Source organism: Coregonus clupeaformis, chromosome 1 (assembly GCF_020615455.1).
Source record: "Coregonus clupeaformis isolate EN_2021a chromosome 1, ASM2061545v1, whole genome shotgun sequence".
Classification (NCBI taxonomy): domain Eukaryota; kingdom Metazoa; phylum Chordata; class Actinopteri; order Salmoniformes; family Salmonidae; genus Coregonus; species Coregonus clupeaformis.
Genome location: NC_059192.1, coordinates 36,476,577 through 36,498,474, shown reverse-complemented (window position 1 = coordinate 36,498,474; position 21,898 = coordinate 36,476,577). Strand labels below are relative to the sequence as shown.

Here is a 21,898-nt window from a genome sequence, read left to right as displayed (position 1 = left end):
TCACTTGGCTCGGTCATAACCTCACATGGCCTCTCCTATCATTGCTACGCTGACGATACACAACTAATCTTCTCCTTTCCCCCTTCTGATAACCAGGTGACGAATCGCATCTCTGCATGTCTGGCCGACATATCAGTATGGATGACGGATCACCACCTCAAGCTGAACCCTGGCAAGACGGAGCTGCTCTTCCTCCCGGGGAAGGACTGCCCGTTCCATGATCTCGCCATCACGGTTGACAACTCCGTTGTGTCCTCCTCCCAGAGTGCGAAGAGCCTTGGCGTGACCCTGGACAACACCCTGTCGTTCTCCGCTAACATCAAGGCGGTGACCCGATCCTGCAGGTTCATGCTCTACAACATTCGGAGAGTACGACCCTGCCTTACACAGGAAGCGGCACAGGTCCTAATCCAGGCACTTGTCATCTCCCGTCTGGATTACTGCAACTCGCTGTTGGCTGGGCTCCCTGCCTGTGCCATTAAACCCCCTACAACTCATCCAGAATGCCGCAGCCCGTCTGGTGTTCAACCTTCCCAAGTTCTCTCACGTCACCCCCCTCCTCCGCACACTCCACTGGCTTCCAGTTGAAGCTCGCATCCGTTACAAGACCATGGTCCTTGCCTATGGAGCAGTGAGGGAACGGCACCTCCGTACCTTCAGGCTCTGATCAGTCCCTACACCCAAACGAGGGCATTGCGTTCATCCACCTCTGGCCTGCTGGCTCCCTTCCTCTGCGGAAGCATAGTTCCCGCTCAGCCCAGTCAAAACTGTTCGCTGCTCTGGCACCCCAATGGTGGAACAAGCTCCCTCACGACGCCAGGACAGCGGAGTCACTCACCACCTTCCGGAGACATTTGAAACCCCACCTCTTTAAGGAATACCTGGGATAGGATAAAGTAATCCTTCTACCCCCCAACCCCACTGGTATTTCCAGCAATGAATAAAAAACATTATTTTGCAATGGAATTCTTTTGGGCCGGCAACAGTTGAAGTTTTATCGGCTTTTCAAACCCTGGTGTGTATGTTGGTGGGGGTGCTATGTGAATGTGTGGGGATACTGAGAAGTTTGTGTCTGTGTTAAGCTGTGTGTGTGTGTGTGAGAGAGAGAGAGTGTGGTGTGTGTGTGTGTGTGTGTGTGTGTGAGAGAGAGAGAGCGTTGTGTGGTGTGTGTGTGAGAGCGCGTTGTGTGGTGTGTGTGTGTGCGTGTGAGAGAGAGCGTTGTGTGGTGTGTGTGTGTGTGTGTGAGAGAGAGAGCGTTGTGTGGTGTGTGTGTGTGTGTGAGAGAGAGCGTTGTGTGTGTGTGTGTGTGTGTGTGTGAGAGAGCGTTGTGTGGTGTGTGTGTGTGTGAGAGAGCGTGTGTGTGTGTGTGAGAGAGAGCGTTGTGTGGTGTGTGTGTGTGTGAGAGAGAGCGTTGTGTGGTGTGTGTGTGTGTGTGTGTGTGTGTGTGTGTCTGTGTGCGCATGCAGGTGGCAAGGGCGCAGAGTTGGGCATATTATTTGTCTCTCTAGGCCTAATCAGTTGGGCTACTGAATACAACAGAACTGTGACATATACAGCCAAAACGTTACTAATTGGTAAATAGTAACTCTGCTTTTTGTTCATGAAAATCCCAATTATATGTAATATGTTACCACCCCTGGTGTGTGTGTATTTTACTTTTATTTGAAATCATCAGCCCTGAAAATGTCATAACAATATGACCACTGTATCTTGAGATATTGGACAAAAAGTGTTGAATTCTGAACACCTCCCTCTGCAACTAGATTCTGGTCTTCCTGACAGGCCGCCCCCAGGCGGTGAGGGTAGGCAACATCACATCCACCACCCTGACCATCAACACAGGGGCCCCTCAGGGCGTGTGCTTAGTCCCCTCCTGTACTCCCTGTTCATCCACGACTGTGTGGCCGCTGAAGTTTGCTGACGACACGACGATGGTAGGACTGATCACCGACGACGATGAGGCAGCCTATAGGGAGGAGGTCAGAGACCTGGCAGTGTGGTGCCAGGACAACAACCTTTCCCTCAACGTCAGCAAGACAAAGCAGCTGATCGTGGACTACAGGAAACAGAGGGGCGAGCACGCCCCCATCTACATCGACGGGGCTGTAGTGGAGTGGGTCGAGACCTTCAAGTTCCTGCGTCCACATCACTAAGGAATTAACATGGTCCACACACACCCACACAGTTGTGAAGAGGGCACGACAGCACCTCTTCCCCCTCAGGAGGCTAAAAAAAGACTTGGCATGGGCCCTCAGATCCTCAACTAGTTCTACAGCTGCACCATTGAGAGTATCTTGACTGGCTGCATCACTGCTCGGTACAACAACTGTAAGGCACCCGATTGCAAGGCGCTACAGAGGATGGTGAATACGGCCCAGTACATCACTGGGGCTGAGCTCCCTGCCATCCAGCACCTTTACATCAGGCGGTGTCTAAGGGTCTAAGAAAGGGCCCAAAAAATTGTCAAAGACTCCAGCCACCAAAGCCATAGACTGTTCTCTTTGCTACCACTTGGCAAGCGGTACCAGTGTGCAACCAACAGGACCCTGAACAGCTTCTACCACCAAGCCATAAGACTGCTAAACAAAGCTGCTAAATACAGTGGGGGAAAAAAGTATTTAGTCAGCCACCAATTGTGCAAGTTCTCCCACTTAAAAAGATGAGAGAGGCCTGTAATTTTCATCATAGGTACACGTCAACTATGACAGACAACATGAGGAAAAAAAATCCAGAAAATCACATTGTAGGATTTTTAATGAATTTATTTGCAAATTATGGTGGAAAATAAGTATTTGGTCAATAACAAAAGTTTCTCAATACTTTGTTATATACCCTTTGTTGGCAATAACACAGGTCAAATGTTTTCTGTAAGTCTTCACAAGGTTTTAATACACTGTTGCTGGTATTTTGGCCCATTCCTCCATGCAGATCTCCTCTAGAGCAGTGATGTTTTGGGGCTGTCGCTGGGCAAGATGGACTTTCAACTCCCTCCAAAGATTTTCTATGGGGTTGAGATCTGGAGACTGGCTAGGCCACTCCAGGACCTTGAAATGCTTCTTACGAAGCCACTCCTTCGTTGCCCGGGCGGTGTGTTTGGGATCATTGTCATGCTGAAAGACCCAGCCACGTTTCATCTTCAATGCCCTTGCTGATGGAAGGAGGTTTTCACTCAAAATCTCCACGATACATGGCCCCATTCATTCTTTCCTTTACACGGATCAGTCGTCCTGGTCCCTTTGCAGAAAAACAGCCCCAAAGCATGATGTTTCCACCCCCCATGCTTCACAGTAGGTATGGTGTTCTTTGGATGCAACTCAGCATTCTTTGTCCTCCAAACACGAAGAGTTGAGTTTTTACCAAAAAGTTTCATCTGACCATATGACATTCTCCCAATCCTCTTCTGGATCATCCAAATGCACTCTAGCAAACTTCAGACGGGCCTGGACATGTACTGGCTTAAGCAGGGGGACACGTCTTGCACTGCAGGATTTGAGTCCCTGGCGGCGTAGTGTGTTACTGATGGTAGGCTTTGTTACTTTGGTCCCAGCTCTCTGCAGGTCATTCACTAGGTCCCCCCGTGTGGTTCTGGGATTTTGCTCACCGTTTTTGTGATCATTTTGACCCCACGGGGTGAGATCTTGCGTGGAGCCCCAGATCGAGGGAGATTATCAGTGGTCTTGTATGTCTTCCATTTCCTAATAATTGCTCCCACAGTTGATTTCTTCAAACCAAGCTGCTTACCTATTGCAGATTCAGTCTTCCCAGCCTGGTGCAGGTCTACAATTTTGTTTCTGGTGTCCTTTGACAGCTCTTTGGTCTTGGCCATAGTGGAGTTTATAGTGTGACTGTTTGAGGTTGTGGACAGGTGTCTTTTATACTGATAACAAGTTCAAACAGGTGCCATTAATACAGGTAACAAGTGGAGGACAGAGGAGCCTCTTAAAGAAGAAGTTACAGGTCTGTGAGAGCCAGAAATCTTGCTTGTTTGTAGGTGACCAAATACTTATTTTCCATCATAATTTGCAAATAAATTCATTAAAAATCCTACAATGTGATTTTCTGAATTTTTTTTCCTCAATTTGTCTGTCATAGTTGACGTGTACCTATGATGCAAATTACAGGCCTCTCTCATCTTTTTAAGTGGGAGAACTTGCACAATTGGTGGCTGACTAAATACTTTTTTTCCCCACTGTAGCTAATCAAATGGCTAACCGGGCTACCTGCATTCACCCTTTTTATTAACAAACTCTTTTGCACTGACCATGCACACACACTGGACTCTACCCACACACATACTTACACCCCAACACACACACACACTACATACGTCCACACACACACATCACATGCGCCCACATGCATTCTGACGACACACACACTCTGCTGCTACTGCTACACATACGCTGCTGCTACAGCTCATTCTTATCTATCCTGTTGCCTAGTCACTTTACCCCTACCTATATGTACAGTGGGGAGAACAAGTATTTGATACACTGCCAATTTTGCAGGTTTTCCTACTTACAAAGCATGTAGAGGTCTGTAATTTTGATCATAGGTACACTTCAACTGTGAGAGACGGAATCTAAAACAAAAATCCAGAAAATCACATTGTATGATTTTTAAGTAATTAATTTGCATTTTATTGCATGACATAAGTATTTGATCACCTACCAACCAGTAAGAATTCCGGCTCTCACAGACCTGTTCGTTTTTCTTTAAGAAGCCCTCCTGTTCTCCACTCATTACCTGTATTAACGGCACCTGTTTGAACTCGTTACCTGTATAAAAGACACCTGTCCACACACTCAATCAAACAGACTCCAACCTCTCCACAATGGCCAAGACCAGAGAGCTGTGTAAGGACATCAGGGATAAAATTGTAGACCTGCACAAGGCTGGGATGGGCTACAGGACAATAGGCAAGCAGCTTGGTGAGAAGGCAACAACTGTTGGCGCAATTATTAGAAAATTGAAGAAGTTTAAGATGACGGTCAATCACCCTCGGTCTGGGGCTCCATGCAAGATCTCACCTCGTAAGGCATCAATGATCATGAGGAAGGTGAGGGATCAGCCCATAACTACACGGCAGGACCTGGTCAATGACCTGAAGAGAGCTGGGACCACAGTCTCAAAGAAAACCATTAGTAACACACTACGCCGTCATGGATTAAAATCCTGCAGCGCACGCAAGGTCCCCCTGCTCAAGCCAGCGCATGTCCAGGCCCGTCTGAAGTTTGCCAATGACCATCTGGATGATCCAGAAGAGGAATGGGAGAAGGTCATGTGGTCTGATGAGACAAAAATAGAGCTTTTTGGTCTAAAGTCCACTCGCCGTGTTTGGAGGAAGAAGGATGAGTACAACCCCAAGAACACCATCCTAACCGTGAAGCATGGAGGTGGAAACATCATTCTTTGGGGATGCTTTTCTGCAAAGGGGACAGGACGACTGCACCGTATTGAGGGGAGGATGGATGGGGCCATGTATCGCGAGATCTTGGCCAACAACCTCCTTCCCTCAGTAAGTGTATTGAAGCTCGGTCGTGGCTGGGTCTTCCAGCATGACAACGACCCGAAACACACAGCCAGGGCAACTAAGGAGTGGCTCCGTAAGAAGCATCTCAAGGTCCTGGAGTGGCCTAGCCAGTCTCCAGACCTGAACCCAATAGAAAATCTTTGGAGGGAGCTGAAAGTCTGTATTGCCCAGCGACAGCCCCGAAACCTGAAGGATCTGGAGAAGGTCTGTCTGGAGGAGTGGGCCAAAATCCCTGCTGCAGTGTGTGCAAACCTGGTCAAGACCTACAGGAAACGTATGATCTCTGTAATTGCAAACAAAGGTTTCTGTACCAAATATTAAGTTCTGCTTTTCTGATGTATCAAATACTTATATCATGCAATAAAATGCAAATTAATTACTTAAAAATAATACAATGTGATTTTCTGAATTTTTGTTTTAGATTCCGTCTCTCAGAGTTGAAGTGTACCTATGATATAAATTACAGACCTCTACATGCTTTGTAAGTAGGTAAACCTGCAAAATCGGCAGTGTATCAAATACTTGTTCTCCCCATTGTAGATAGCTACCTCAGTTACCTCGTACCCCTGCACATCAACTCGGTACTGGTACTTCCTGTATATAGACATTGTTATTTTTACTCATTATTAATTCCTTGTGTCACTATTTATATTTTAATTTTATGTTTAACTCTGCATTATTGGAAAAGGACCCCGAAAGTAAGCATTTCACTGTTGGTCTACACCTGTTGTTTAGGAAGCATGTAAGAAATACAATTCTCTTTGGAATGTAAGATTCCAGACTGGTGATTTGGTGCCTTATTGACAAGGGAATCAATCATTGACCTGTCCGCTACCTTTTTACCTTTTCTGATCACATGAAAATAAGATATCTCATAGCAAGTCCTAGCTCTTGATCATGACTCTCACTTCCATTACATTACACATAAGAGTCATTGGAGGAAGGCCTCTTCTGTATGGGGGGGTTTTGTAAAGAGCCCCAACCCTCTGGTTTTGTAGGCACAAGGACCTTATCTTTCATATCAGCAATAAATAATTTTCCAAAAAACTTAACGTTCAATTGATACTGTGAGGGATTTATTATTCTCATAATTGATGGGATGACTAACTTAGAAAAAATGCATTCTAGACTGTGCTGATGTGGGTTGTGTCACCTGGCAAGCTGTGATTGATGTGAAGAGCTGTTTTAGGGGGTAAAATGAGATAATAATTTGTGTCTCCAAATACTAGACTATACTGGTCCTTTGTGATCTGTGAACCTTCCTTGGACGTAGGAATGGTGTCTAGGGGAGCTGGCTCTTCTCACCATGACAGGTTGTTATGATAAACTTATGCCTGGCAACCGGGATGCGCCAAGGGTCTGGGACTAGCCCGTGCGTCAACGGATAGGCTGAGTAAGTCTAAACCACGCTCAGCCTCTACTCTGATTGGCCAGCAGAGAGCGGGAACTGAGAACTGTCAAGAGTATTTGAAGAACAATCTGAAACAATGGATTAGTTCTCTGTCTGCCCTGCGAGGTATTTCAAGGAGCCCGTATATACGAACATCATATTTACCATTGAAGGTTTTGCATTAATTAAAATACTAGTCTATTTAGAAGACGTGTATTGACCTCTTTTGTTCCTAATGCCAGATTTGAATTGACGCAACTTTGACAATACAGAATTTTATAGGGTTAGTGTTCCCACACAGCCATCTCCATGTTACATCGCGTGTTTAAGTAAGCCAGAGGACCACCTGTGCTAATTAGCTATTTGAAATGCTCTGAACACCTGTGTGTAACAGAAGGCCGCCAGAAACGTGTTGTCACTGAAAAATACTGTTGGCTGCAACTGTGATAAAGCTGGTTAAAACAGTGTACAAAGTGTGTATTTTGCATTTGTGAAAATATTTTGATGTGATATGAAAGTAAAGGGCCGTATCGCAATTGAGATTCGATGCACTTTTAGATGGAGTATTTGGCTGTTTTGGCTGCCAGAGCCAGTCTGTCTCTGAAAAGAACATAAGGACCACCTTAAGAGTATATATCAAATCAAATCAAATTAAATTGTATTTGCCACATGCGCCGAATACAACAGGTGTAGACATTACCGTGAAATGCTTACTTACAGCCCTTCCAACAATGCATTTTATTTAATTATTTAGGTATATTGACCTAAATAAGTCATATCCTCGTGAGAAAAAAAAGTGTTCTGTGTTCCTGAAAAGTTGGTCTATAACACGGGATACAAAGTACAACACCAGAACCAAAGTTTCATTTTGACCCCCAACACCCTTCCAATGCAATGTCCCCTCAGAATCCTTAGTTGCGGTCGAAGCTAACAGATAACAGTTCGTCCACACACTACCAACATCTTTACTTTGGTGAGAAGTCTCTCTTCACTATTTGGCGAGTAACAAAAGTATATTGAAGCCATCCCTAAACAAAATTCTGGAAAGGTGATGTTGAAGAACTTCTTAGAGAAGGCTCAGCCGCACGTAACGCCATGGACCAGAGATATTATGCTCATGCACGTCCTACCGTACCGAGTGTGGCTTTCTATATAGCTTTTTGTTGTTCACCGTGTAGACTGTTTGCAAGAAACTTGTTCACGTATTGCAATGTACATTTGAGACATATCTACCAACAACAATGACTCGTTAGCAATCTGTCTTCCCCAGCAAAGTACTTAGCATAGCAAGCTTACTGTTGTTAGCTATACACAGCAAGTTGCACGAGGGGCTTGCAACGAGAGCCTTGGCGTACTCAATGTGAATACTATGAGATATGTAGCTAGCTAGATAAACAACCAGTTAAATTAATACTTACATGAAACGTCGAGAATGTTTGAATTTTATAGATAAATGTTGCCTAATATTGGATCCAGATTTACAAGACAATGAATGCCATCTATTTTAAAACTAAGAACAACATCGTATGCACTGATTGGTCAAGATAAACAGTTCTGAGTGAACAACAGGCCCATTGGTTACTTTCGTTCAAACCGCTCATTAACCATTTTTGGCACTAGATGTCACCACTTTCACACTTATGTTGAGCTCCTTGCCACTGTTTAGCTGAGAACTGTGAATGCGAACAAATCATCAGAGGACAGGTTAGGTGTAGAATAACAATAAAGCTGACATGGAAACACAATTACTAATTTAATGGTATATCATATCACACTAAAAAGGCCACAATAGACCTACTGCCCCCCCCCACCCTTCAGAGGTGTTTTGAATATTCGGCCAATAGACCATGACTAGTTAAATTAATGTTGGAAAACCTAAGAACAACAACAAGTGTTATCTGACATCTTACATAATGTAACTATACCACAGTAGATTACCAAAGAGTGAATGAATGACTTGAGAAAGAATGGAATTCTTATGTAATAGGGCCATTCATTTTTGGGGTTCTCAGTAAGGTCCTTGTCTGTAGCAATGGGGAACTGTCACTGTGTGTCTCCAGTTTCACTTGTCTTTGTCAACAGCAATGCCCTCTGTGTGCCTGTCTCAGGCGACATATTAGAGTTCTGCCAATGGCCCATCCTTAATAAGTGCCCTTAGTGACCATACAAACCATTGGAGTTGAAAGGTAGTGAAGTGCATGCCATTAAATGCAGGACTCTAACTGAAACTCCATTTGACTGGCAATCTTGAATGTTACTGGCAAGTTTTAGCATATTTTTGCTTGTGCCAAACTAGACTATTTTATGCTCAACATGATACCATGTCGTCATGATTATCACTAATAGGGTAATAACATCAGTCCTATCATGACTATGTTTTGAAAGTGGACCTCCCACACAAGTGAGGTGTCCTGTGAGGTCAGGTTTCCTAAATGTTGTTGTGCCCGCCTTAAAGGGATATAGCCATAGACGGGTTGGACGAGGTGCTGTCTCCCCCAAACACCCCTCGCCTCCAAAGCAGCCTGTCTTTGTGTGGACGTTCTGTTCCCCAGAGCCCCCCTCCACAATGGCCCCCATTCTGCCTTACACAGGAGACTCTGTCTGGGCCGGAGCAGGGCCTGTGTCCACCTGGAACACAGTGATATCTGTAATAGAAAGACGCTACTCCTGCTGGCATGGATGGAGAGAAGGGAGGGGTGGATGGAGGGCTAAAGAGATGAGAATCCCATCCCTGCTCTTTCCCAGTGAAAGGGCTATTAGAGCAGGTGATGACAGACGCCAGTCCACTCCCAGACAGACCAAAGAGCTGCTGGTCTTTTCTCATGACTTCACCACACAGGGCACTATACTTGGCTGAGATAGAGCTAACTAAAGTTACTCAAGAAACCATTGATACTGAATTTCATTGTGATAAAGTTGGCTAATGCTTCTCATGTTAGAATAAATGGATCATGTTTTGCTACCTTGGTGCAAAGCCCCTGGATTCAGGGCTATGTTTACCACTTAGATTAGGCCTAATTGTGATGCAAATGTACTTATGATAATAATCCAGCACCTTGTGGTATCAAACACTCCTCACAAGGTGCTCGATTTGCAGTGGAAGAATGTTCTATTACTGTATTTAAAAGCGGAGGTAGGCTGATTGAATAGCTAGAGACCTCCGAGCTAAAAGTCTCTATCACTCAGGGATATCATCTCGGTAACTAATAGCGAGTACTTTGAGCAATGAAATCGGCCGGAGAGCCGTACAGCTTGACATGGTAGTGCTTTATATAGCCCCTTCAACACGACTCCCCATCGTTTTACTGTCACCAAGAGCCCCTGCCAGAGCCCCAGCCATTGGGAGTGTGATGTGGGGCCAATTAACCTATATGGCAGGCACACAGCGAGCATGGCTGGCTATACAGTAATGTACCACACACTCTGGCTCCCATAGTCAGTCAGTCTCCTCTCTTCAAAAGTGTGTGTTCCTTGTTTCATAGCATGTGAATCAAAGGCTCCAGCTGGCATGGGCGTGTGTGGATATGCTAACTTGGACTACAGAAGGGGCAGACATTCCCTTGGGGGTCATGGGTATCATCTTCACTCTTTATACATTTTAGCAGAATAGTAGGACGTTTTGAGTGCATTAATGGTCAAAACCTGATGACATATTTTCTGGGTGCTTCAAAAAACAGGGGGGAAACGTATAAAGCAGAGGGCCAGGCAGGCACACATTGGTGAGTGGGTCTCAGTGTTTGGGTTGTGTTTGGTTCCCCAGCTGCGGGCTATTTTTTCTTGGCCGGTGGGTCACGTGGCAGGCGGGAGCCTCCATATGTTAATTACAGTTTTTCTCAATTGCGTACAAACATTTTTTTGTCGATTTTAAAAACAGAGTTCACCGTCACAGAACTCTGGGGCCTTTTGCAAAACAGTGAATGCGTTTTCAAAATGTAGTTGCCTTCTCAAAACATAAATACAAGTAGATTCATCAAAAGAACACTACTGCCTGCAAAAAGATTAACGCTTGAGTCCAAGCAGACAAAACAGAGAGTTAATCTGTCTTTAAAAAATCCCAGTAAATCAATACATTTTCTTTGCAGTCACTAAATGATGATCAAAATTGGAAGTACAACTATCCAAAGCAGGGCCGGCTCTAGCCTTCCCACCCCAATTTCATGACAAATTTAATGTAATTCTACTAATTTTGCCATGGGGCAGAGATCTTTTTTTTCAGTTTTACAGCAAATGTCCTGCAATTCTATACATGTTGCTATGATTTATGCCATATTGATGATATCTAAGTGAGAGTGACTAACAAAATCAATGGGGGCCCCCTGGATGTCAGGGCCCCTCGGCACGTGCTCTGCTTGCCTGGTCGGTATTCGGCCATGAGTTTAGGTAGCTGGCTAGACTAACTTACCAATCTAAAAATTAGCTGACATGGCTAATTGAGTGACTGTCAGTGACTGACATAACAAAATAAAAATTGGTGATACAGAACCAAATTTTGAACTTGCACCTTTTGTATTCTACTATTCTAACTCTCAATAGTAAGTTGAGACCCCGACTGAGTTCCTGGGGCCCTAAGCGACCGCTTATGTCGCTTATGCCTGGAGCCGGCCCTGAGCCAAAGGTGCAAAACTATGGGCAATTACTCTCCTTTTATGCATATTTCACCAAACAATTTCATACACATCAAATAAAATATTATTCCTGAAAAAAAAGCACATTGTGTGCAGGATTAATTCATTGGTACCATAACAATCTATTTCCATGTATTCAATACAAAGGCTGATTTGCTCATTGTTTTGTAGACTTTCAATTGGTGCACAGAAACACTATTGACAATAGAAATAAGGAAAGGTGAATACAATGGAGGAACATAGTATGATATGAATGATATGAATGTATAGGTCTCAATCTGATTACTTACCGATCACTGCACCTGTACACAGCCCATCTGTAATTAGCCCACCTAACTACCTCATCCCCATATTGTTATTTACATTGTTATTTATTTTGCTCATTTGCACCCCAGTATCTCTATTTGCACATCATCTTCTGCACATCTATCACTCCAGTGTTAATAATAAATTGTAATTATTTAGCACAATGGCCTATTTAATTCCTTACCTCCATAACTTACTACATTTGCACACACTGTATATAGATTTTCTACTGTGTTATTGACTGTACGTTTTGTTTATTCCATATGTAACTGTGTTGTTGTTGTTTTTATCGCACTGCTTTGCTTTATCTTGGCCAGGTCGCAGTTGTAAATGAGAACTTGTTATCAACTGGCTTACCTGGTTAAATAAAGGTTAAATAAAAAATAAAAAAATCCACATCAGAGCAAAGCTCTATAATGGAAGGTCACAATGTCGAAGATGATGACTTGGGAGTAACCCAACTTTATTCTCTGCATCTCTGCATCTCTGCCTGTCCGCAATATTGTAAATAATCATAACAATCAGACAGTCCCCATTGCCTAGATCTTTCCAAATATTGTACATGGCATGACACTGATGGGTTTATTTAAAATGTTGTGCAGTAGTATTTACTGATTGGCGGAAACAGTGAACACATTTGCACACATTTCTGATTTGTTGAAAACATTGTGTTATATTCTGTGAACAGAACACTTAAAGCTGCAATATGTAACTTTTGTATTTTTTTTTTATGTTCAAAAGCTCCAATAAGTCACTAGTGGTCATCCAATGTGATGCAACAGTAACAATAGTGCACCCCTTGCCTGCCTGAGAACCGCTGTATTCACTGATATTCATTTTCCCAGTTGGGTCGGATTTTCCCACCAGATTTTGTGGCACGCACAATGAGTGACGTGTTTTCCGTCAGTGAGGAGGGGGTGTGATAGCTAGCTAGTAGCTTAGCCCATGCCCAACACTTGGCTAATGGCTAGCAGAGATAGCTAGCTTACAGACATTGCAGATGCGATGGCCAAACAACCTGACCCAGCAGCAATGATGCAGCGGTTCTTAGGCAGACATTTGGAGAGCATACAGGTAAAAAGGGAAAGAGACAGAGCCCGGGCCAAGATGAGAGTAAACCTCGGATTTGCGTTCACACATTGGAGAGAACTAAGGTGAGTTGAAGGGATTCATAACCGACCCAGAATTTGATATTTTTCTGCTGAAAGGGTAAGACATAGCTAGCTCGAGGATATATCTTGCTAGGTATAAAGTGAAATGTTGATATTTAGTTGTAAATATGTATGCGAGTAGTATTTTGGATGACTTGTTTTGATTGTTTTCAAGACACGCGTCCAATAGTTTGTATTAGCTAGCTAATGTTATCTAGTAGCTTGTTAGCAGACTGCGACATTGGTTTGTTTCATTTGAATATAAAATGTTGCTTCACTAGTTAGTTGTAACTAGCTACCTTATGTGATAATGTTACTTGACCTTGTTACATTTCTGATGTCTGTGGCCTGAAAACCATGCTGATATTGGCTAGCTAGCTAGCTACTTCAGTTCACACAAGTGTACTGGCACGGAATAGCCACAAAGCCCAGTTCAGATACATAAGATGAGACGCGACGCAACAGTTTGTTTGATCTGAACGGTCTAGTTTTAGAACGTCTCATGTCATTGGCTGGAGTATTCAAGATTCAACATATCAACTTTAGCCAAAGTCTTGCGATGAGATGGATCCATTTAGCCATTCAAAGAAACAGTGCACTAACATTCTGTGTTCAGCTAAGCAGCTAACTAGCTAGCCAAGCAGAGCGCTAGCTAGCTATTTTGCTGTACACAGCTAGTCTGGCTTGCTAACATTTCTAAAGTCTAAAACTGTACCCTGTTTCTGGTGCATGTATTTCATGACACTCGTTTGCTACAACAAGTGGCAACCTTGTTTCAAAGTTTCATCACGAAATTGTAAAGTGGCACCGTTACCATGGAAACATTCTCAACTGCACATCTCCTGTTCTTGATCTGAATGCCCAGTCTTTAGTCAGCTGTTGTACAACACAACATTCTCCTGAGTGGCGCAGTGGTCTAAGGCACTGCATCGCAGTGCTAACTGTGCCACTAGAGATCCTGGTTCGAATCCAGGCTCTGTCGCAGCCGGCCGCGACCGGGAGACTCATGGGCGGCGCACAATTGGCCCAGCGTCGTCCAGGGTAGGGGAGGGAATGGCCGGCAGGGATGTAGCTCAGTTGATAGAGCATGGCGTTTGCAACGCCAGGGTTGTGGGTTTGATTCCCACGGGGGGCCAGTATAAAAAAAAAAATGTATTCACTAACTGTAAGTCGCTCTGGATAAGAGCGTCTGCTAAATGACTAAAATGTAAAACTAGCTAGTTTTATCTCTGATCTAGGTCAGAGATGGTCAACTCCAGTCCCCGGGGGCTTGATTGGTGACACAGCCCCAGCTAACACAACACTCCAATAATCTACAATAACAAGTCTCGAAGGTGAAGTGTCTACGCATTGAAAACTGCAAAGGACTACAACGACATCCCAGAACTTCAGAGAGCAGTGTTGAGAAGACAGGGCTCTCAGTTGGGGTTACCAAGGAGAATGGTCCTGAGATCAGATGACCCAAGAGGACCTACAACTTCGAGGAGACGTCACCACGCAACACAGGGTGCAGTAAGCACACCTTTGAGCTGGGAAGGACCGGAGCTTTCCCTGTTGTCAGACTTCGTGGTTCCAAGGAAGTGTGAACCTACAGAGTACTCCAAAATGAGTTTGAAAGAGGTGGGCCTACAACCAAACATATCAATCCTATAAATAAAGGAAGTTTGTGTGGGCAACAATAGCCTTGTGTGAGAAACAATATCTGTGAATTTTTTCATCTAGCATATAGTCATCATTATCAGTGAATTTTTTATTTACTGATGACCTTTGTATTTAAAGTTTTGCAAAAGGTGGTTTAAGATATGCAAGAGGAACTAAGACAAGAAAATTATCAGAAGTTCTGTAAATGTATTTAAGCATTTGACCATTGCTGTTCTGCTATAGATACTTTTCAACACAGATCCAAAAATTGCTTGTACGCGATTGAGAAAAACTGTAATAGGTTTTATTCACAGGGACCGTGGCGTGGGTGTCAAGGGAGAGGTCGGGGCAGTGGTGACACTCTCACCTGAGGGGCTCAGACTGCTGCTAATAGACCTATTAGAATTCAAGCCTTTTCAGCCACAGGGGGTACAGCTAGGAACATGCTGGAATCTGAAGAAAATGACACCTTTCGTATGCTTTTGTGGTTTAGTTTTTTTACTTAACTTTTGCCAAATATTAAGAACACAGAACACATTCAACCTTTTTTCCTTGTAATATTCTGCCATGTTTGGTTCCCAGCACCATCAAACTTATATGTGTAAGGGTAATGAGTAGAATAGACAAAAAGCAGACTTTGCTATGTTTCATAGGTTTCAATTGAAACGGGCACCAGCTGCCCAGGGGGCCCACACTCACTGATTTTGAATGCAAAAGTGTTAAAAACAGCTGTATATGGCCTATATAGTTCATTATTTTTAACAGCATTTTGAAACGCGCCCCCAAACTGCTAAATCCGCCCCTGGAATAGACATTGCAAGTTCAAACAAACATATATCATTCTTGTTAACCAAAGTAGATTTGTAACCCTTCCATACTCTGATATATTAACCATGAATAGGTCCTTTAGGTCAGAGTTTTTCAGAGTGACATGTGTCTGACATATCTGAAATTAAAGTGACCCTTGTCTCATTAGTCTCAGTTACAGAAGAGCTTATCTTCTCCCATGTAACACAAATCCATGTTACAACATTGCTTGAACTTTGAATCAGCATGACAGCTATTATTAACATTTTGCGATGATAGCCATTTTGGATCTGTGTGTGCTACCTTTCATGCACAGAACCTCACTGACCATGTCTTGCAGTTACCGTCATAGAGGGCTGTTTTCATGTGATACCGTATGTACCCATTATTACTATCCACCAGTAATCCAACATATGGCAGCTTCCCCCATACGTGTGACACTGACATCCCAAAACCCCCCAAAGCCTCTCATCAACACAACAAAACCCCATTATATAACTCCATGAGCTGATTCTTCTCCAGACCCTGTGATCCCTGTGTCACTTCCTCCCTGAGCTCACCACAACCCAAGCTAGCTACGCTAATCCTACATCTGTCACTCACTGGAGGTTGACTTAATCACTCCAATCTCAATTATTTACTAGAGTTGGTGTCCAGGGCTCTAATGCAAAGCACGGCGGATTATTTATCACAAGACAAAAAGTTGTTAATGTACACCAATGACAAAGCTTGCCTAACTAGGAGCGAACGGCTCAACTCGGCTGTCATGTTAAACCCACTGCGATAAGTGGAGGCTCCTCAGAGGAGGAAGGGGAGGACCATCCTACTTAGTGAATTTCAGAAAAATAAAAAAATATGAAACATAAAAAAGTTTTCCTTTTTAGATAAAACTATACTAAATATATTAATGTCACCAAATACCTAATTAAAACACTGTTTTGTGATGAAGGTCTACAGTAGTCTCAACAGCACCGTCTAGGGTATCACCATGGTATAACCGGAGGACAGCTATTTTCTGTCCTCCTCTCGCTACATTGACTTCATTAGAAAACCTAGGAGGCTCATGCTCCTCAAACACTTTTCATAGACCTATATGGTAATTATGTCGACTTCTGGAGGATGTCCTCTAACCAATCAAAGCTTTTTCAGTATGAGCTGAAATCCAATCAAAGGATCAGAGAATGAATATAGTACTACGCATGTGTGATTTAGAAACTTGGTGAGTTGATGACATTGTTGGATAGATTGAGATAGTGAATAGTGATAGTTGAGCATTTTAGGATATTATTCAATTCAAATTTGTTTCTTCAAACGACAGGAGACGGAGGAGGTAGATTATATATTGTTTTCTTGGTTTTAGGACTTTATTTCAAATGAGTGCAATTTATTTCAATTTGTCTTGCTAACTTTAGTAGCTAGCAGAGTGCAGTTTTCTCTGCCAGAATGGCTAGCTAACACTAACGACAATGTAGTGGATTTTTTGTTGAAGAACCCCTTTCATAGCCCACATCAGATACAAGCTTCTGGGAAAAAGATGCATTGATCATGTAATGGAAGAAGGTCTGCGTATTCAAACTGCGCAACACAATGAGAAGGTAAGAAGAAACAGGGATGTTCTCAAGCAGCTCATCAACACTACTGCATTTTCGGACATGTAAGAGTTGGCTTTTACGGGAGGGAAAGTTCAGAGTTAATTGCATGTTACTATGCTTTACTTGCTGAGCATATGGAAGTTTCTACTGTCTTCTCTGGGATGTCGAAATCAATTCAGAATTATTTGATAGCTTCCATTGCATCATCCATTTAAAAGTGAGATTAAAAGAGGTTGAAGCGGTGACATTTTTTCACATGGCAAATGGATGAAACTACAGACATCAGCTGTCACTCGCAGTTGTCAGTTATCGTCAGGTATGTGGATAATCAGGGCTTTATTCAGGAACGTTTCTTGGGCAGTCTATTTGACTTTGTGAATTCTTAGATGTCTGAGTATAACTTCATGGAGAAACTTGTAATGGAATGTGTCTGCTATTTTTATTTTAATGTGATTTTAATCCTTGCTTTAACTAACTCATTCTTAGCTCTTTTGTCTAACTATCTTGTTATTTTTTTTGCCTTCCCAGGAAAATCCTGTCCTGCCCTCAGTTGAAGAGTCGAGCTCTTCTCCTACACCATTCATCCATGATGAGCCTGTACTGCACTGAAGCCTCTGAACACCTCAACCCCTGTCCTGCACTGAAGTCAAGCCTCTGAATACCTCAACTCATGCCTCATACCCTCATTCAATCACTGTTGTGATCCCTTCCCAAACACTGTGCAGTAGCCCTCTCATTTCCATTCCATTCCCCATAATATTATTACAATGTTTTAGGTTAACCTTTTACTGCAGTGGGCTAAATCAGGGTGACACAGTGTTTCTTGGTAGTCTTAAACAAATCTATTTTTAAACAAAAGTATACACCTCACACACATGGTTATGGGCTTAAAAAAATAAGACACATGTACCACGTCAGATATAGAGTTGAATGTTTTCAATTTTGAGTTTGCATCTCAATATCACATGTTCCGTGATTCATCCAATGGCATTCATCCAATGGCATTGAGGAGTATATCACCTCAGTCACCGACTTCATTAATAAGTGCATCGACGACGTCGTCTCCACAGTGACCGTACGTGCATATCCTAACCAGAAGCCATGGATTACAGGCAACATCCGCACCGAGCTAAAAGCTAGAGCTGCCACTTTCAAGGAGCGGGACACTAATCCTGATGCTTATAAGAAATCCTTCTATGCCCTCAGACGAATCATCAAACAGGCAAAGCGTCAATACAGGACTAAGATTTAATCCTACTACACCGGCTCTGACGCTCATCGGATGTGGCAGGGCTTGCAAACTATTACGGACTACAAAGGGAACCCAGCCGCGAGCTGCCCAGTGACACAAGCCTACCAGACGAGCTAAATGGCTTTAATGCTCTCTTCGAGGCAAGCAACACTGAAGCATGCATTAGAGCACCAGCTGTTCCGGACGACTGTGTGATCACGCTCTCCGTAGCCGATGTGAGCAAGACCTTTAAACAGGTCAACATTCACAAGGCCACAGGGCCAGATGGATTACCAGGACGTGTACTCAGAGCATGCGCGGACCAACTGGCAAGTGTCTTCACTGACTGTCTTTCCAAACTCTCCCTGACCGAGTCTGTAATACCTACATGTTTCAAGCAGACCACCATAGTCCCTGTGCCCAAGAAAGTGAAGGTAACCTGCCTAAATGATTACCGCCCCGTAGCACTCACTTCGGTATCCATTAAGTGCTTTGGAAGGCTGGTCATGGCTCACATCAACACCATCATTCCGGAAACCCTAGACCCACTCCAATTCGCATACCACCCCAACAGGTCGACAGATGACGCAATCTCAATCGCACTCCACACTGCCCTTTCCCACCTGGACAAAAGGAACACCTATGTAAGAATGCTGTTCATTGACTACAGCTCAGCGTTCAACACCATAGTGCCCACAAAGCTCATCATTAAGCTAAGGACCCTGGGACTAAACACCTCCCTCTGCAACTGGATCCTGGACTTCCTGACGGGCCACCCCAAGGTGGTAAGGGTAGGCAACAACACATCTGCCACGCTGATCCTCAACACGAGGGCCCCTCAGGGGTGCGTGCTTAGTCCCCTCCTGTACACTCTGTTCACCCATGACTGTGTGGCCAAGCACGACTCCAACACCATCATTAAGTTTGCTGACGACACAACAGTGGTAACCCTGATCACCGACAATGATAGGGAGGAGGTCAGAGACCTGGCAGTGTGGTGCCAGGACAACAACCTCTCCCTCAACATGAGCAAGACAAAGGAGCTGATCGTGGACTATAGGAAACGGAGGGCCGAACACGCCCCCATTCACATTGACAGGGCTGTAGCGGAGCGGTTCAAGAGATTCAAGCTCCTTGGTGTCCAAATCACCAACAAACTATCATGGTCCAAATACACCAAGATAGTTGTGAAGAGGGCAAGACAACACCTTTCCCCCTCAGGAGACTGAAAAGATTTGGCATGGGTCCCCAGTTCTACAGCTGCACCATCGAGAGCATCCTGACCGGTTGCTTCACCGCCTGGTATAGCAACTGCTCTGCATCTGACCGTAATGCGCTACAGAGGGTAGTACGTATGGTCCAGTACATCACTGGGGCCAAGCTTCCTGCCATCCAGGACCTATATACTAGGCGGTGTCAGAGGAAGGCCCAAAAAATTGTCAAAGACTCCAGTCACCCAAGTCATAGACTATTTTCTCTGCTACCACGGCAAGCGGTACCGGAGCGCCAAGTCTAGGTCCAAAAGTGTCCTTAACAGCTTATACCCCCAAGCCATAAGAATGCTGAACAATTAATCAAATGGCCACCCGGACTATTTACATTATCGATGCATAGTCACTTTACCCCTACCTACATGTACAAATTACCTCGACTAACCTGTACCCCTGCACATTGACTCGGTACTGGTACCCCCTGTATATAGCCTCATTATTGTTATTTTATTGTGTAACAGTTTTTTTTTTTTTACTTTAGTTTATTTAGTAAATATTTTCTTAACTGTATTTCTTGAACTGTGTTGTTGGTTAAGGGTTTGTAAGTAAGCATTTCACGGTACACCTGTTGTATTCGGCGCATGTGACAGAATAACATTTGATTTGATTAGATTTTTTTTATCACAGAAGACTGAAATGTAACAAAACAGTTTGACATAGAAACTGCGGATTTTCGATGGGTTTTTTGAAATAATGTTTATTAACTATGAAAAATGAGGCTGCAGGAAAGGGTTCTAAAATAATTTGTCTTTGATGATTTTTGAAACACGTTTCGTCGTTTCCGTGTAGTCCGCGCATATACCGCGGGTCTCCCATCCTCCTACATTTTTCAAGTCACCAGCCTCCACTGTTATACTCTACACAGGAGTATTTTACCACATGAGTGGTGTAAAACTAAGCATGTGCTTTTTCAACAACATAGTATCATAAGAAAATGAAAAAATACTTTAAAGGCTGGTTTCAAAGCAGCAGAACTTAGGGTTACTTGCATAACCCCGGTTCTATGAGAATATGAGTGAGATGTCTCACTTGTGGGATTTGCTCTAGCGGATTATTAACTTGAAGAACCAATCACACAACGCCTGTTGGAGACAGACAGGTCGAATGAGGTGAGCCCCTCCCCTCCTTATTTGTATTTTGTATTTGTATTTATTAGGAATCCCCATTAGCTGCTGCCAAGGCAGCAGCTACTCTTCCTGTGATCCAAAAACGTTAAGGCACTTACATTACACATTAAACAAAATATAAAACAGTACATCATATAACATTATTACACCACTACATATCTACAATACAAAATGTATAATACCACCATACAACAATATTACAATGTACGTGTGTGTAGAGTGCGTGTGCTAGCGTTTGTGTGCGTATGCGTGTCTGTACCTGTGTGTTTGTCTCTTCAGTCTCCTCTGTTCCATAAGGTGTATTTTTATCTGTTTTTTAAATCTTATTCTATTGCTTGCATCAGTTACCTGATGTGGAATAGAGTTCCATTTAGTCATGGCTCTATGTAGTAATGTACGCCTCCCATAGTCTGTTCTGGACTTGGGGATTGTGAAGAGACCTCTGGTGGCATGTCTTGTGGGGTATGCATGGGTGTCCGAGCCGTGTGCTAGTAGTTTATACAGACAGCTTGGTGCATTCATCTTGTCAACACTTCTTACAAAAACAAGTAGTGATGAAGTCAATCTCTCCTCCAGTTTGAGCCATGAGAGATTGACATGCATATCATTAATGTTAGCTCCCCATGTACATTTAAGGGCCAGCCGTGCTGCCCTGTTCTGAGCCAATTTGTTATTTTCCTAAATACCTCTTTGTGGCACCTGACCACACGACTGAACAGCAGTCCAGGTGCGACAAAACTAGGGCCTGTAGGACCGGTGTTGTTGATAATGTTGTTAAGAAGGCAGAGCAGCGCTTTATTATGGACAGACTTCTCCCCATTTTAGCTTCTGTTGTATCAACATGTTTTGACCATGACAGTTTACAATCCAGGGTTACTCCAAGCAGTTTAGTCACCTCAACTTGCTCAATTTCGACATTATTCATTTCAAGATTTAGTTGAGGTTTAGGGTATAGTGAATGATTTATCCTAAATACAATGCTTTTAGTTTTTCAAATATTTAGGAATAACTTATTCCTTGCCACCCATCCTGAAACTAACTGCAGCTCTTTGTTAAGTGTTGAGGTCATTTCAGTCGCTGTAGTAGCTGACGTGTATAGTGTTGAGTCATCCGCATACATAGACACACTGGCTTTACTCAAAGCCAGTGAGTGGCATGTCTTTAGTAAAGATTGAAAAAAGTAAGGGGCTTAGACAGCTGCCCTGGGGAATTCCTGATTCTACC

At 43.5% G+C, this 21,898-nt stretch overlaps 1 protein-coding gene across 3 annotated transcripts in view; it reads right to left on the bottom strand.

Moving 5' to 3' along the window:
- Window positions 1-8,456, bottom strand: part of LOC121567829 (mediator of RNA polymerase II transcription subunit 24) — a 54,783-nt gene extending 46,327 nt beyond the window's left edge. For all 3 annotated transcript variants that reach the window (XM_041878151.2, XM_041878158.2, XM_041878169.2), the window contains exon 1: window positions 8,342-8,456. The gene's annotated coding sequence lies outside the window, so the exon portion shown is untranslated. The remainder of the gene's footprint in view (window positions 1-8,341) is intronic.
- Window positions 8,457-21,898: the final 13,442 nt, after the last annotated feature.